This window comes from Juglans microcarpa x Juglans regia, chromosome 3S (assembly GCF_004785595.1).
Source record: "Juglans microcarpa x Juglans regia isolate MS1-56 chromosome 3S, Jm3101_v1.0, whole genome shotgun sequence".
In the NCBI taxonomy this organism is placed as follows: domain Eukaryota; kingdom Viridiplantae; phylum Streptophyta; class Magnoliopsida; order Fagales; family Juglandaceae; genus Juglans; species Juglans microcarpa x Juglans regia.
In genome coordinates this window covers 10094-24150 of record NC_054599.1, presented here as the reverse complement: position 1 = coordinate 24150, position 14057 = coordinate 10094, and the positions used below count along the sequence as shown (strand labels likewise).

General features: G+C 40.0%; 1 long non-coding RNA gene across 1 annotated transcript; it reads left to right on the top strand.

Moving 5' to 3' along the window:
• Window positions 1–12143: 12143 nt before the first annotated feature.
• On the top strand, window positions 12144–12993 carry LOC121256876. The gene is made up of 2 exons (XR_005939123.1): window positions 12144–12413; window positions 12849–12993. It is a non-coding gene; the product is annotated as an uncharacterized LOC121256876 (long non-coding RNA).
• Window positions 12994–14057: the final 1064 nt, after the last annotated feature.

Sequence of the window (14057 nt, the reverse complement as noted above, 5' to 3'; positions counted from 1 at the left end):
CTGTTTTTGAATGGAACTCAGAACATCAAGACGCATTTGATCAATTAAAAATCTTGCTCACTACAGCTCCTATCATGCAACCTCTTGATTAGTCCCTCCCTTTCGAAATCATATGTGATGTTAGCGATTTTGCCATAGGAGTTGTGCTTAGGCAGCGTAGGAACAAACTTCCCTATGTTGTTTACTATGTTAGCAAAACTTTAAATGGGGCCCAAAAGAATTACTCCACTACAGAGATGGAATTGCTTGCAATTATTTTTGCTTTAGATAAATTTTGAGCTTACATCCTTGGATCTCTTGTTGTTATTTTCATTGACCATGCAGCTTTAAAATACTTATTGATCAAGAAGGATGTCAAACCAAAGTTTATCATATGGATATTACTCCTCCAAGAGTTCAATATCACCATAAAAGACAAAAAGAGTGTGGAGAATGTAGTTGTTAACCACCTTTATAAGCTCACATTTATAGAAATTGAAAACCCCATATCTAATTCTTTCCCTGATGAGCATATACTTTCAGTTGACTCAGTTCCTTGGTTTGCTGACATTGTAAATTTTTTGGTGATAGGCTAAACACCTCCCCATTGAACTGCTCAAGATTTAAAACGATTTAGAACAGAGGTTAAGCATTTCTTCTATGATGACTTGTATCTATTTAAGTACTATTTTGATCAAATCATCCGTAAATGTGTTCCAAATGGTAATATATCTATTGCTCTTGTTGCTTGCCATACTAAAGCTTGTGGTTGACACTTTTTTTGGCCACAAAACAGTTGCTAAAATCCTACAATCTGGTTTGTATTAGCCTGACATGTTTAAAGATGCCTACACCTTCTATAGGATGTGTGAACCATGTCAAAAACTAGGTGGAATCACTAGGAGAAACATGATGCCATTTCAACCTATTTTACTTCTTGAAATTTTTTACTGTTGGGGGCTTGATTTCATGGACCATTTCCTTCATCTTTTGGGTATTTGCACATTCTAGTTGTAGTAGACTATGTTTCTAAGTGGGTTGAAGCTATTCCATGCAAAAAGAATGACCATTAAGTAGTGTTTAAGTTCCTAAAAGAAAATATTTTAACTAGGTTTGGCATGCCTAAGGCTATCATTAGTGACAATGGAGCTCATTTATGTAATAAGCCGTTTACTACCCCCTTGAAAAAGTATAAGATTCATTATAAAGTGTCTACTCCCTACCATTCCCAAACAAATGGTCAAACTAAGTTAACTAACAAAGAAATTAAGCAAATCCTCAAAACAACAGTTAATCCCAGCAAAAAAGATTGGTCACTACGGTTGTCTAATGCTTTGTTGGCCTATAGAACTGCTTGTAAAACCTTCCTTGGCATGTCTCCCTATAGGCTGGTTTATGGTAAGACATGTCATCTGCCTGTTGAACTGGATATTGGGCAATAAAAAAGTTTAATTTTGGCATGGATTAGGTTGGGTCTTTGAGGAAGCTTCAGTTTTTTGAATTAGATGAGTTGAGGAGAGATGCCTATGAGAATTCTAAGTTGACCAAGGAATATATGAAGGTTTTTCATGATAGGAATATTCTCAGAAAGTCTTTTGAGCCAAATCAGCAAGTCCTACTCTATAAATCTAGGCTTCATTTGTTCCCTGATAAATTGAGATCTTGGTGAAGTGGCCCTTATGTGATAAAAACAGTTTTTCTTTATGGTGCTGTTGAGGTTACAAACCCTCAAAATGGAAATATTTTTAGAGTCAATGGCCAAAGACTCAAACCTTTTATGGGAAATTTTTCACTCGAAGACACCACCATCCCTTTGCATGATCCTATCTACACTGCAGTTGCCTAGCTCCTTGCTTTGCTTGATGTTTTCCTTTTTGCTGTCTTTTTTTTTCTCTTTCTTTCTTGTTGTTTTGTTTTGCAGGTTCTGTTCCACCTTTCTCTGTTTCTTTTCTTATTGTCATAACCCTTTAGATTCAGGACCTTCTCCCTGTTCATTTACTCTTTACTTATTGAGGACAATGCTTAATTTAAGCTGGGGGTGTAGAGAAAATATGTTTCTAAAAGTTCCCATGGTGTTTCTTTGGTTTTTGTTTCTTTGATTTTTAAAAAAATGCTTGATTGAATTGTGCAATGACCATATTTAAAAGTCTAAGCTTGAGAAAAGGGTTGTTTAGATAATGGGTTTTTATTAAGTTCCAATAGCTTAGGTGTAGCTTAACATAGAAGTTCATCAAATAATCTATCAGTCGGGCAAGGGAAATGTTTGATTAAGTTGCTGGTTGCTAAACTCAACTATACACAATCTAGGACACCTTAGTTGCCTTCTTATTTTACTAAGTTTGAACCAATATTGCAGCTGATAGGAGCTCTAATGAACCATATTTTAATGGTTTAATTAAAAAAAAAAAAGAGAGAATAAAAGAGCAAGGCCTTCACCAATGCATCTCTTGATTGAAAATGAGCAAAACACTTGAGAAAATGGACAAACTAGAGATCAAGAAAAGTTTTGGGTGTTTTGGAAAAGGTTGTCTACACTGGGGTTTAAAAAAAAATCCTTTTAAAGTGTGGTAGCATGAAGGCCACCAATTGCAATGGTTTTGAATTAGAGCAAGATTAGTTTTGATTCTTCTTGACTCAGCTATTGATATTGGAAGTGCTTAATAAAATTTGATAGCCAACCTTGGTAGCCTTGTGACATACTTATTACACTTAGTAATTTGCAACATTTTTACATGTTTCCTTTGTTTAAGTACTTGAGTATTTCAACAACTTTTGAGAAAAGCTATAATTTGACCTATCTAAAGTTTAATACCCAAGCTTTTGACAATCTCTAGTTTGGCATAGATTTTTTTTGTTTTTTATCTCAATAATTTTGGAATGAAGTTAACTTTATGTTTTTCTTCCAATCGCTCAACTTGCTAGAGGCTAGCAAAATGCTAACTAGGGGGTGTGATGAGGAGATAATAATGTACAATTAGGCATGGTAATTGAGTAAATGTGGAACAAAACATTTGTTACATGCGTAATTATACATTAAGAATAAAAATGGTTGCAGAAATTAGGGCCTGGTAACATTTTGGGACTTCGTATCTATTTAAAGTGTGTAGACCCATATAAATATGTGAGTCCAATTGACTCCACACCTGTGTGATAAACCAGCAAACTTCTAGAAAAACCAACTCTGATTTTAACCCCACACCCTCACCAACTTACATACCTACACTGCCACAAGTAGACCACAGATGTAATGGAAGGGTCAGTAGCAAAAGATTTGGAGCTGAGTGGGAAGAAGATGGAATATTTTGTGGTCTATGCAGCAAGAAGTTTGTTACACATACAACAAGGCATACAAAGGAAAAAGACATGAAAGGGGGGGAGGAGACGAGAAATATAGATTCGACTGGGGCAGAATTCCTGAGAAGTAGAGCTTTGTTTATCGTTGTTCTTCCATTTCTTACTTTAGATGTCAAATTTTTATGCATTAGTAGGAGAGTATTTTTAGTGCATCATGCACGACTAATTATCCATACCTAAGCTCGGGTAAAGTTTGGATTGGTTTGTATTTCTATAAGTTTAATTCCTATTGGTTTAATTTCTGAATCTTTGGGATTGCAAACAACTTTTAACAAGATTCAACATGGGTTTTTCCCATCGACCTTTGATTCATTGTTGACAAATGGCACGATGGATGCTTGGATTGGAAGGAAAACACATGTTGGTGATGTTCATTTTGAAAAGATTGTTCAACAATTCAGTTGAGGCTTTAGTGTTAATTGAAATTGCAAGTTATTGTCAAATTTTTCGAGCACGTTTCTCTCGATAGAGAAGGTGTTTGAAAGGATTGGAGAATCGGCACTTTTTTGAAAAAAAACCCATGAAGAATGAATCTACAGCTTAGGTGTTCGACCCTTTGCTTCTTAGACACCAAAAAAATTGCATACAAAGTGATTTTCATTCATTGTTTTTATTTTTAATGCACTCAACAAATATCTCAAGGAATCTGAATTGGTACATTCGAATTTGGCAGGTCTTTTTCATATGGTACATGACATTTCTTTAAACATATATTAATCCATCTGAGTTCCCTTTTAGAATTTAGATTAGTTAAACGCATTTAATTGTTTCACATCACACTTACACCATTTTTTGGAATTAAAAAGCATCCTCGATTAATCTTAGTTTGGAGTAATTTTTTGACCACCATAGTCCCTGTGAAATCAACCTTGGGACTCTCCCTTGAATCAACTTGACACCTTCAACACTTGGGAGGCAAATTTAGTAAAGAATAAAATATGAGTGACTAATGGATATGAAGAATAGCCCACCTATGGGGTGGATGGAGAAGGTTGAGCCAGAGAGGGATCCAACATCGCCATGCAAGAACTAGGCCTCTAAAAATTGCACCAGGTAAAGGATGGCTCGTTTGTTCAGCTGGAGCCACCAGAGAGGCCATAGCAAGATATGTCCCTAAGCTTGGCGTGAGAACCGTGAGCTAATTCCCCAGAATCTCAACAAAAGCAAAGTCTCTCCCAAGAACCAACAGGGAGTGTGCTAGGCTTACAAAACCAGCAGCCCGTGGAGCTTCCTCTCCATTAGTATTGATGGGCGAGGACTCACCTACAATGGAGGAAATAGGGGTGGGCAAAACTTTTGGCAGCTTCGATTTTAGGCGACACATGCTCTGACTTTGACTTCGCCATAGTCAGAAGATTCAGATTCAGAGTCAAAAGTTGCTTTGAAAAAATTGTCAGAGTCAGAGTCAGAGCCGATATAGGCTCCAACTCCGAAAATTTTCTCTTTTTGCATTTCAAACTCAGGTGTGTGGCGGTGGGCAGATTTTATTTTGGTGTATGGCAGTGATGTCAAATCCCCATCAAAGGGAGGTTGCAGGCAAAGGTGTATGGTAATGTCTTTCAGCATTCCAAACTTTGGTTGCAAGTTATTTTTTAAAATTTTTTATAAGCTAGTTGCTTAGTGTAGCATGTTCCTCGTTTGGTACCATCAAAAGTCCTTTCATTTTACTCTTTTCCCTTTACCAGCCTAGCCTCCACTATCCTTTCAATAGCCCGTGGAGCTTCCTCTCCATTAGTAGTGATGGGCGAGGACTCACCTACAATGGAGGAAATAGGGGTGGGCAAAACTTTCAGCAGCTCCGATTTTGGGCGACACATGCTCTGACTTTGACTTCGCCAGAGTCAGAAGATTCAGATTCAGAGTCAAAAGTTGCTTTGAAAAAATTGTCAAAGTCAGAGTCAGAGCCGATATAGGCTCCAACTCCGAAAATTTTCTCTTTTTGCATTTCAAACTCAGGTGTGTGGCGGTGGGCAGATTTTATTTTGGTGTATGGCAGTGATGTCAAATCCCCATCGAAGGGAGGTTGCAGGCAAATGTGTATGGTAATGTCTTTCAGCATTCCAAACTTCGGTTGCAAGTTATTTTTTAAAATTTTTTATAAGCTAGTTGCTTAGTGTAGCATGTTCCTCGTTTGGTACCATCAAAAGTCCTTTCATTTTACTCTTTTCCCTTTACCAGCCTAGCCTCCACTATCCTTTCAATAATCTTCATCAACAAAAAATAAATATACTTCTTCTTCTCAAATCCCCCAATTATAATGTTTCTACTCTAAATCCCTCTATCTTCTTTCTCATCGTTCTCTATTTCCCTTTGTATTTTTTCTCTCTTCTGCTTCTTTTCTTCATATTTCCCTATTTTCCATTAGTATTTTGTTTTATTTTTCCATAGAGAGGACAACGAAAAGAAAATGAGCCCGTGAGATGCCATCACCAGAATTGTGCATCTCTTCCACTACACACCATTGCGAGTCGACCACTTTAAGGAAGCCCAATTTCGACTAGAGTTCCGACCTCTGACTCCAACTTCAGAGCTCCAATTAAAGTTGAAGTTAGAGCTCAATTTGGTCAGAGTTGGGCTTTCTGACTCTGTTAATGTTAGAGCTCAGCTTAGAAGGAAGCCCTTGGAACTTCCTCGCCAAGAGTAATGATGGGCGAGGATTCACCCACAGGAGAAGTGGTGACCTCCCTATCAATCTTAGGAGTTTCCCCACCAACAATGGCTTGTTATGATAAAGGTGAGTTAACATCAACCCCAACATCCTTTGCCACAATCTCAGGAGTGATGGGAGCAAGCTTCTCCCCACCAACCTCAAACACTTCAACGAATTCACTCGCCATCGAAAATGAGGACAACGACTCAAACCTTTCGTATAAGGCCTCGAGAAATAAGCCTAGGAAGACATTAGGAATTGAGTCAAAAAATGAAAAGTCCAACATGATTGGAGTCCAAGTCTTGGGCTCATTGGTTGATCATATCTGTGAGGTGATCAGGATGCAATAGTGGAGGGGAGCATTGAGTTTCTTGACGAATGCCGAACAAAAGGGCAGTTGGTGGTTGAAGACGCTCTATGGCCCTCTTTAGGCTAGCGGGTCGCGATAGGTACCTGGCCCATCACAGATTCCATCACCTTCAATATAGGACCTCTTTTCTTTGGGGTTTGACTAAGTAATAGCAGCCCTCTGATGCCAAAGGGAAAGTCTAGGACGCACCAAACCTGGCATTTGGCGGCCTACAACTTGCAACCAATCTGGTGACACTAAGAAATGTTCAATGTTCTCTCAGGTGAGGATCATGTAAGAGTTTGGGTTTTCCCTAACCTATGAATAAATGAGACCCAAACGCTCCATCTCTCCCTTAGTGGGAGCAACTTCACAATCACGATTGTCGGGAACACGACGCCATGAGGCCCTCACTGGAAACTTATGATGGTTGGCCTCACCAACGAGAAGCTCCCATCCAGCTCCAAAAACACAAAAGAATTTTCTTACCTAGTTTTTGACTTGAGAACAATGTGATTCCAAATGCACAACTGTATAGCTCATCCTTGAGTGAAAGCTACACTGGTTCCCATCATGTCGTCTAATGCGATAGATGTGAAATAATTCGCAAGAAATTGTGTTAGAGTTTTCCTCTCCAGCAACTTTTAAGGCATGACTTCAAACGATGCAACATGATAACATGATCTTCATGCATTAGGCAAGAGCAGGGGCGGGAACCATGCTTAAAAGGTCCAAAAAGTTGCAAATTGGGCGACATAAGAGGAGTCTTAGCCCATTAGAAACATGTTGATATAGAGTTAGACATGCTTAGCAACCCCCTAAGGCTCGACAATGTCATCGAGAGAATTGGGAAGAGTCATCCTCACCGATTCGGGTTTAATGTTCCAATCCCTTACAAAGTCCAACTCCACCTGAGTAGTGATGGCGGTCCAAAGACTTCCCTCAAAGGTGACAGGTCGAGAAGAGTGTTCAAGAATGCATGAAGAATATGAAGTAGAAGACACTTAGAGCAAGAAAATAGAACGACAGAGGTTAAAGAGGAGAAGATGGTGACGGTTATAGGAATGTGGAATGACAAAGAGCACAATGGTTGAAGCCAAAGGAAGGATGCCACGTTTCAAAATCAGAGAGAACACGCTGAACAAATCCTGTATCTTACGCTACCCAAGGAGACGTGTGTTAGACGAGCTGATGAGTTTCACGTTGCACGATGAATTGAATTATAAGTTGATAGGTGAACCATAAGATATAGGGGATAGAAGAATTGCTTGCGATACAAGGGAAGAACATGTGTCCAGAAGAAAGGGACTAGATTTGAAATGAATAGCATGGAAACATAAGGAAGAAATGAATTTTCTTATTTTAAATATAGAAATTTCTGCTAGCACACGTGCAACAATAATTTGCAGGGTAACTATTAGGTATAAATATGTTTAGTAGGCAATGAATGAGGTATAGGCAACTAAAGTCCACGATCATGTGAGACTGATGTGACAGAAGACTGTTAAAGGTTCAAAATAAATCAAACGCACCATATGAGTTCAGGACAAAGTCAACCACCATATCCCTTTAATATTGGGACCATTCCATAAAAATAAGCCCTAAAAGATTGTAACCAATATGAAAACTTAACTAATCGTAACTCAACAAGATATAGATCTTTGAGGATAAGCCCAAGCGAAGTATTCATGCCGAATCGTGCTCCAAAAGATAATATACCAAATTGGGCACTAAGAGTCATCCTCAAGGAGAGGTTTTGTCATAGTGGACTATCTTAAACCTTACAAATAACCTACAAGGTGCTTATTATAGGGGCATAGATTCATTGGTTATAGAAAAATGATAACTTGTTGCTGACTTAAGCATTAGAAGCATTCCCAATTGAATTCTTTTCATTTTTGGTTGCAAGTCATTAGGGTACTTCGCAGGCATACTAGGAAATTGCATGAACATCATGGATATGAATCTTCTAAAAAGAATCCAAGAAATAATTAGTTAGAAGGTGCTCGTAATCGTTTTGATGCCTTGAAGGTTGGAGGTAGAAATAAAAGAGCTCTATATGACCAAGTAAAGTAGAGCAAAGTTAGGAGGTGGGTTCACGACCACCTATCTTTTTGTGGACTCATTCAATCTAGAGTCATGGAAATAATAAGATGCCATCTTTAGCTAAAATCTAACTAGAAGTATACATAAATTAAATATGTACTGGATGAAGACTATTTGGTATAAATTCATGAGAACGGTTGGTGTAATGGAAATGCTGAGTAATGGAGTTTGATTTTCCAAAAAAGGAAAAATTACAAAAAATAAATGAATAACAAACAACTAACGGTTAATAAATTAGATAAATAAAGAAATAGGGTGACCCAACATATCCAGTTAATTTTTTGAAAAATGATTGACTTAAAATTCTCTTATAACTCCATATTTAACGAAGGGTTTATTGGTAATATTGAATTTCATTTTTAGTAAGTGCTACGTTAAAACGGATTGATTGTGAAATGAATTGTAAAAGAATTATTGAGGCGTGTTTTGTAGCTACCTTCCGCAACTGCATCCTGACACCTACGAGAAAGAAAGAGAGGAAACTGCCAGTGCCAGAGGGCCTCCGATGTCAAAGTCAAAACCAATGAGTGAAACCATCCTGCGAGGTTCGCGGGGAGAGCTAGACAAAAAGGAGGATAGAGAGAGAGGAAGAGAGAATCCTGAAAAATCTGTCCCCCATAAGAATGTCACCTGCCCCCTTAGTTGCGACTTCATTTCCTAGATCATCGTACGCCCACACCCAATGAGGTGGCTTCTTGTTGGCAGCTTCTCCTTTCCTAGGAAATCCTCACGTGTCTCGAGGCCGGCACATTAAATGTGGCAGATCCCTCCCCTGCTAATTGAGCCCCTTCAAGCATGGATTGGACCCTCAGGATGTTGGGCTTGGAAGTCTCTTAGGCCATGACCCCATGCCCCAATTTCCCCTTTCCAGTTACCCTGCCAATTCTTGCCGTACGAACGATAGAAATTTTATGTTTCCCTCTTTACCTTTTCCCATCATTTTGCCACATGCAGTTGCTTACTCTTCTACAATTGGGGGCAGTGTCCATATCCATATCTCATGCTTTTTCATTTCATTCCCCCTCTATAGTGCCCAGTTTAGGTCACACTTTTCCCTTACTGCCTAGTCATTTCCCTTTCTTTCCTTACCTTTGCCCAGAGTTCGGCAAAATCCTCTGCTTGAGAGAATGGTTCCCAAATCTTCTTATTTTCCCTTGGTCAACAAATCGCGTCCCAAAATTCCTGTTTGGAGGTTGGGAAATGTACCTTGTGACGCTTCACAATATTTTGAGGGATATCATTGGTCAAAGTCCACATCTCTAGCCGACATTGATGTCGTGCTCAGTTCTTACGGGATATTGGAGTACATCAACCTAAAGAGGTCAGGCCTATGGTAGAGGGCTCTAGACTCAGAAGGGTTTGCAGCAAATGTGGCCTTTTATCCTATGATGTTCGCCAATGGGTTATGGTTTCCCTTCTGCCGTTCGTGCGTGACATTTTGGACATTATTAGGTTGGCTCCAATGCAGCTTCACCCCAACTCTTGGAGGATTTTGATGTCATGCTACGTAGTTTGGCGTTGGGTGTTGCGTGACGTGGATGAGGAGTATTCGAACTTAACGGCAAGGGAGTTCTTTCACACCAACCAGATCAAGCACCGTGAAGACAACATGTGCAACTTCAGATCTTGCTTGCGATTTCGAGTTGCCCACCTAAAGCCCCAGTATAATTGTGTCAAGGATTCGTCAAGAGTTCCTCGTTCGGGCTGTTTGGGGTATAGTTCCTGATGACAAGGATTTTGTGATAAAATGTCTGCTCATGAGCTGGGACGTGTCGGGCGAGTATACACCTGGTGGAAGCACATCAGGATGATGTATGGAGCGATGCCCAACTGACCCTAGCAAATATCATGCAATTCGTGGTGTTGTCGAACCGATCCGAGGTTTCGGGTCGTGACTTCCTGAGGGGGTCATCTGATTCCAGAGGAGAGAACATGCCTCATAGTCCGCAGATAGGGGAGTCGAGCAAGAGGAGTCGCAAGGCCTCAAAGACGGCACCAGAGGGTTGAGGATCTCGTCCTAACCTAAGAGCACACCCCGCCTGCCTAGGCCTTCACCCGCAGTCTTGCTCGGGTCGTTCGCCACATCGTCGCGGAAGGGAGAGGAAGGATTGTGGTGGGGCAGCAAGACCCGTCCCCGCTTGGCAATGTTCAAGTTCTCATGGAGCAGTCAGAAGCAGACTATGTGGCTGCCATGGGCACTAGGCTGTCCGTATCAAGCTTGCAGGTAGTTCCCACTCGCCTCCAAGCGCTAGCTTCCACCATGCTAGGTGGGTCGGACTCCCTTGTGGGGCCTGATGGCAACAACCAGGAGCTAGACCTAGCCTTCTTCGTGACTTTCTTGGACCCAAGGTCGACAGTTCCGACTATCGTAGGAGTGCCTTTCAGGAATGTTGAGGAGATCCCTTTTGATGCGATTCCTATCGAATTCCTAGGAGGGTTGGAAGAGGAAGACTGTGCCACCTTCTGCAATCGTGACCAGACACCTGTGAGAGAGAAATAGAGGAAACCGCCGATACCGGAGGCCTTCCAATGCCGAAGTTAGAACTAGTGAGTATTCGCATTTGCAGGGAGAGCTAGAGAAAAAAGGAGGAGAGAGAGAGAGAGAGAGAGAGGAAGAAAGAACTCCGAAAAATCCATCCCCCATAAGAATGTCACCTGCCCCCTTTATAGCGACCCCATTTCACATATCATCGTACGCCCACACCCAATGAGGTGGCTTCTTGTCGGCGACTTGTCCTTTCCTAGGAAATCCTCGCGTGTCCCCTAAGCCAGTGCATGAAATGAGTCAGATCCCTCCCCTGCTAATCAAGCCCCTTCATAATGGAGCATGGGCTGAACTCTCTATGACTTGGGCTCTTAAGTCTCTTGGTCCATGACATGGGCCCCCCAATTTCCCTCTTCCAATAATTGTTTGAGAGTTGTAGGTAAGGGTATAAATTGGTCGGTTCGGTCTGGTCTGGACCGGACCGAATATCCATAGGGACTAGATCGGACCGGTAGTTATCGGTCAGGTTTGGTCCAGTCTGTCCTTTCGGTCTAGCCCAATTATTTTTTTCTTTCTTCAAATAAATTAATAATTTTTTTTATTTAAATTACTAAATTAAAATTAAGTGAATTATTAATGTGGATTATATAACTAATTCATTAAAAAAATATTTTATATGTTTAATGATAATAAATTATATGAAAATTATATAATTAATTATACAATTATTATATAAAATAATATATATAAAATATATTTAAAAATTAAAAAATATATATTTTTCTAATTCGGTCGGTCTAGTCTGAGAAAACCCCACTTCGGGACCGGACTGAAGACTGAAAGTTGAGAAATCCTTAGACCGAGATTGACCGGTCCAAGCTTTGGTTCGATCCAGTCCAAACCGAAATGGTAGGTCCGGTTGGTTTCTTCGGTCCACGACGATGTCTTAAAAAATATGAGATGCAAATTGAAAAAAATATAGTAATTTGGGGTGTAAATTTAAATTAGTATCAATTTAAATTAATTGAAAAAATTAATGATGAATTTTTTTTTTTCAAATTTAAAACCACAATAGTTTTGAGCGTAAGTTGAAGTCAATGGTTTAAAAATAATGGTAAATCCCGAAAATTAAAGGGAAGGCTTGGATAACCAATTTGACCAGGAGGAAAGGAAAGCAACGAATCCAGGCCAGAAGTAGGTAGAGCCGCAGGTGATCCAGATACGAACTTAATCGGGACTGTTTTGTCAAAATGTACGCAAGAGTCAAAAGTCCGGTTGGGTGTGCGGACTGTTGCATACGGCCATTTTTTTGAAAAAGAACAAGGATTAAGGAACCAAAAAACGAACAAGAAACGAAAAAAAGAGAAAAATACTACTTCGTGCTCGGAAACAAGGGGATTATTGGTGGAACAAGCAGCAACCAAACAGCCCCAGCCCTTCGGGAGTCAGGGGTTTGTAGGCGACAGACTAGACAACTCCTCCGGTAGTAGGTAAAGATACTCAATCTGGCTCAACACTGCTACTTGATCTGCTTTCTTTTCGCGTGCCCAATTATTTGAGCTTTTCGGGTGTTTGGTCCTCTAAGATAGGACCCTAGGGTTCCATCGATGGAAAATATGTGAAATTGAGTAGAAATCTGATACAATGGTATTTATCACCACCTATTACGTACCCAGTTATATGAAAATCTAGTTTTAGGTGGGAAAGACTTGTATGTATAAATATACTATCATTTGATAGATGTGAAGCAGTATATAGTTTGCACCAAAATTTTTAGAGTTGCCCGGCACGAATGGTTTAGGATTCTTAACTCCTTTTGCAACTGCTATAATTTCGATACGAGTAACGAACTTCCATTTATTATGGTTTATTCTGAAATATGCTTGCCAAGGCTTATAATATGCTATCTTTTTCTAAATTCACAGCCTTCTGGTTTCTCAAAAAGATGCCAAGCTCATCTGTCGATTTAGCGAGACATGCAAATTCTGCACATCATGTGAGGGAGAACAGTGAATTTGCTAGGCTGGTCATATCATGTGAACCATCTTCAGTGGAAGCTGATGTCTTACAGGCTCAAGCAGAAGCAAGGACTAAGTGTTTCATGTGGTGGGTCAAGGCCTTACTATGGTGCATGGTAATCATAATATTTCTTCTCATGTTCTTGAAATGGGGACTACCATTTCTTTTTGAAAAGGTACTTCTTACTCTATCTTTTGATTTAGTTATTTATTTTTTCATTATTTGTTCATTTTCATAACAAACAATGTAATACGGTCAGCATTGATTAGCCAGCCCTGTCTATACATTTATTTATCTTGTCCTGTATATACATTTATTCATATTTTCTTCCATTTTTGAGACTATTCTGTTGGGGTTTGTGACTGATAATACCTTTCTTTATTTTTGGGTAAGTAAAAAATATTATAACCAAAAGGAACCCTATAAAAGGAAGCACATACCAGCACTACCAGCACTACATGACCAATACAACAGTACATAGGAAGAACACATAACAAAGAGGAGAGAACAAGGCTGTAATAATACATAGCATCAACAATGCTGTATTGCTCATCGGATAGTAGCATAGCTCAACGGACACTTCCACAACAATGCAGTGACCTAACCAGGTAGCATTAAGACAGCAGCATATCCTTGACAACAGTTTGTAGCATTAAGACAGCAGGATATCCCTAACAGTTTTTTTTTTTTTTTTAATATGTCGGGGAACCTCTCCAAAGTAGGGCCTTTCGGACCCACCTCTATAGAGTAAACCTCGGTCCCGTGCACTGCACCCTTAGAAGTTTTCCTACACGGAACTGGTTAAATCGCTGGCTTTTCACCAAGAGGTGTGGCCTCAAAGGATTGTTTGCACCCATGAGGTGTTGAACCTTGGACCTTGAAGGGAGTGATACCCCAAGACCAAGGCCTTCACCACTTGGGCCAACCCCTTGGGGTTGGATATCCCTAACAGTAGGTACCATATATTAGCAACAAGTAAGCAGCAACCAATAACCAAGCAGCTGACGGCAGTTTGTGGCAGCCACCGGGAACTAGCAACAGGCAGCAGGCAGCAACAGTAAGGCATCTTGCATATAGCAGCAACCGATAGATAAGGGTGTAATAAGCTCGGCAGA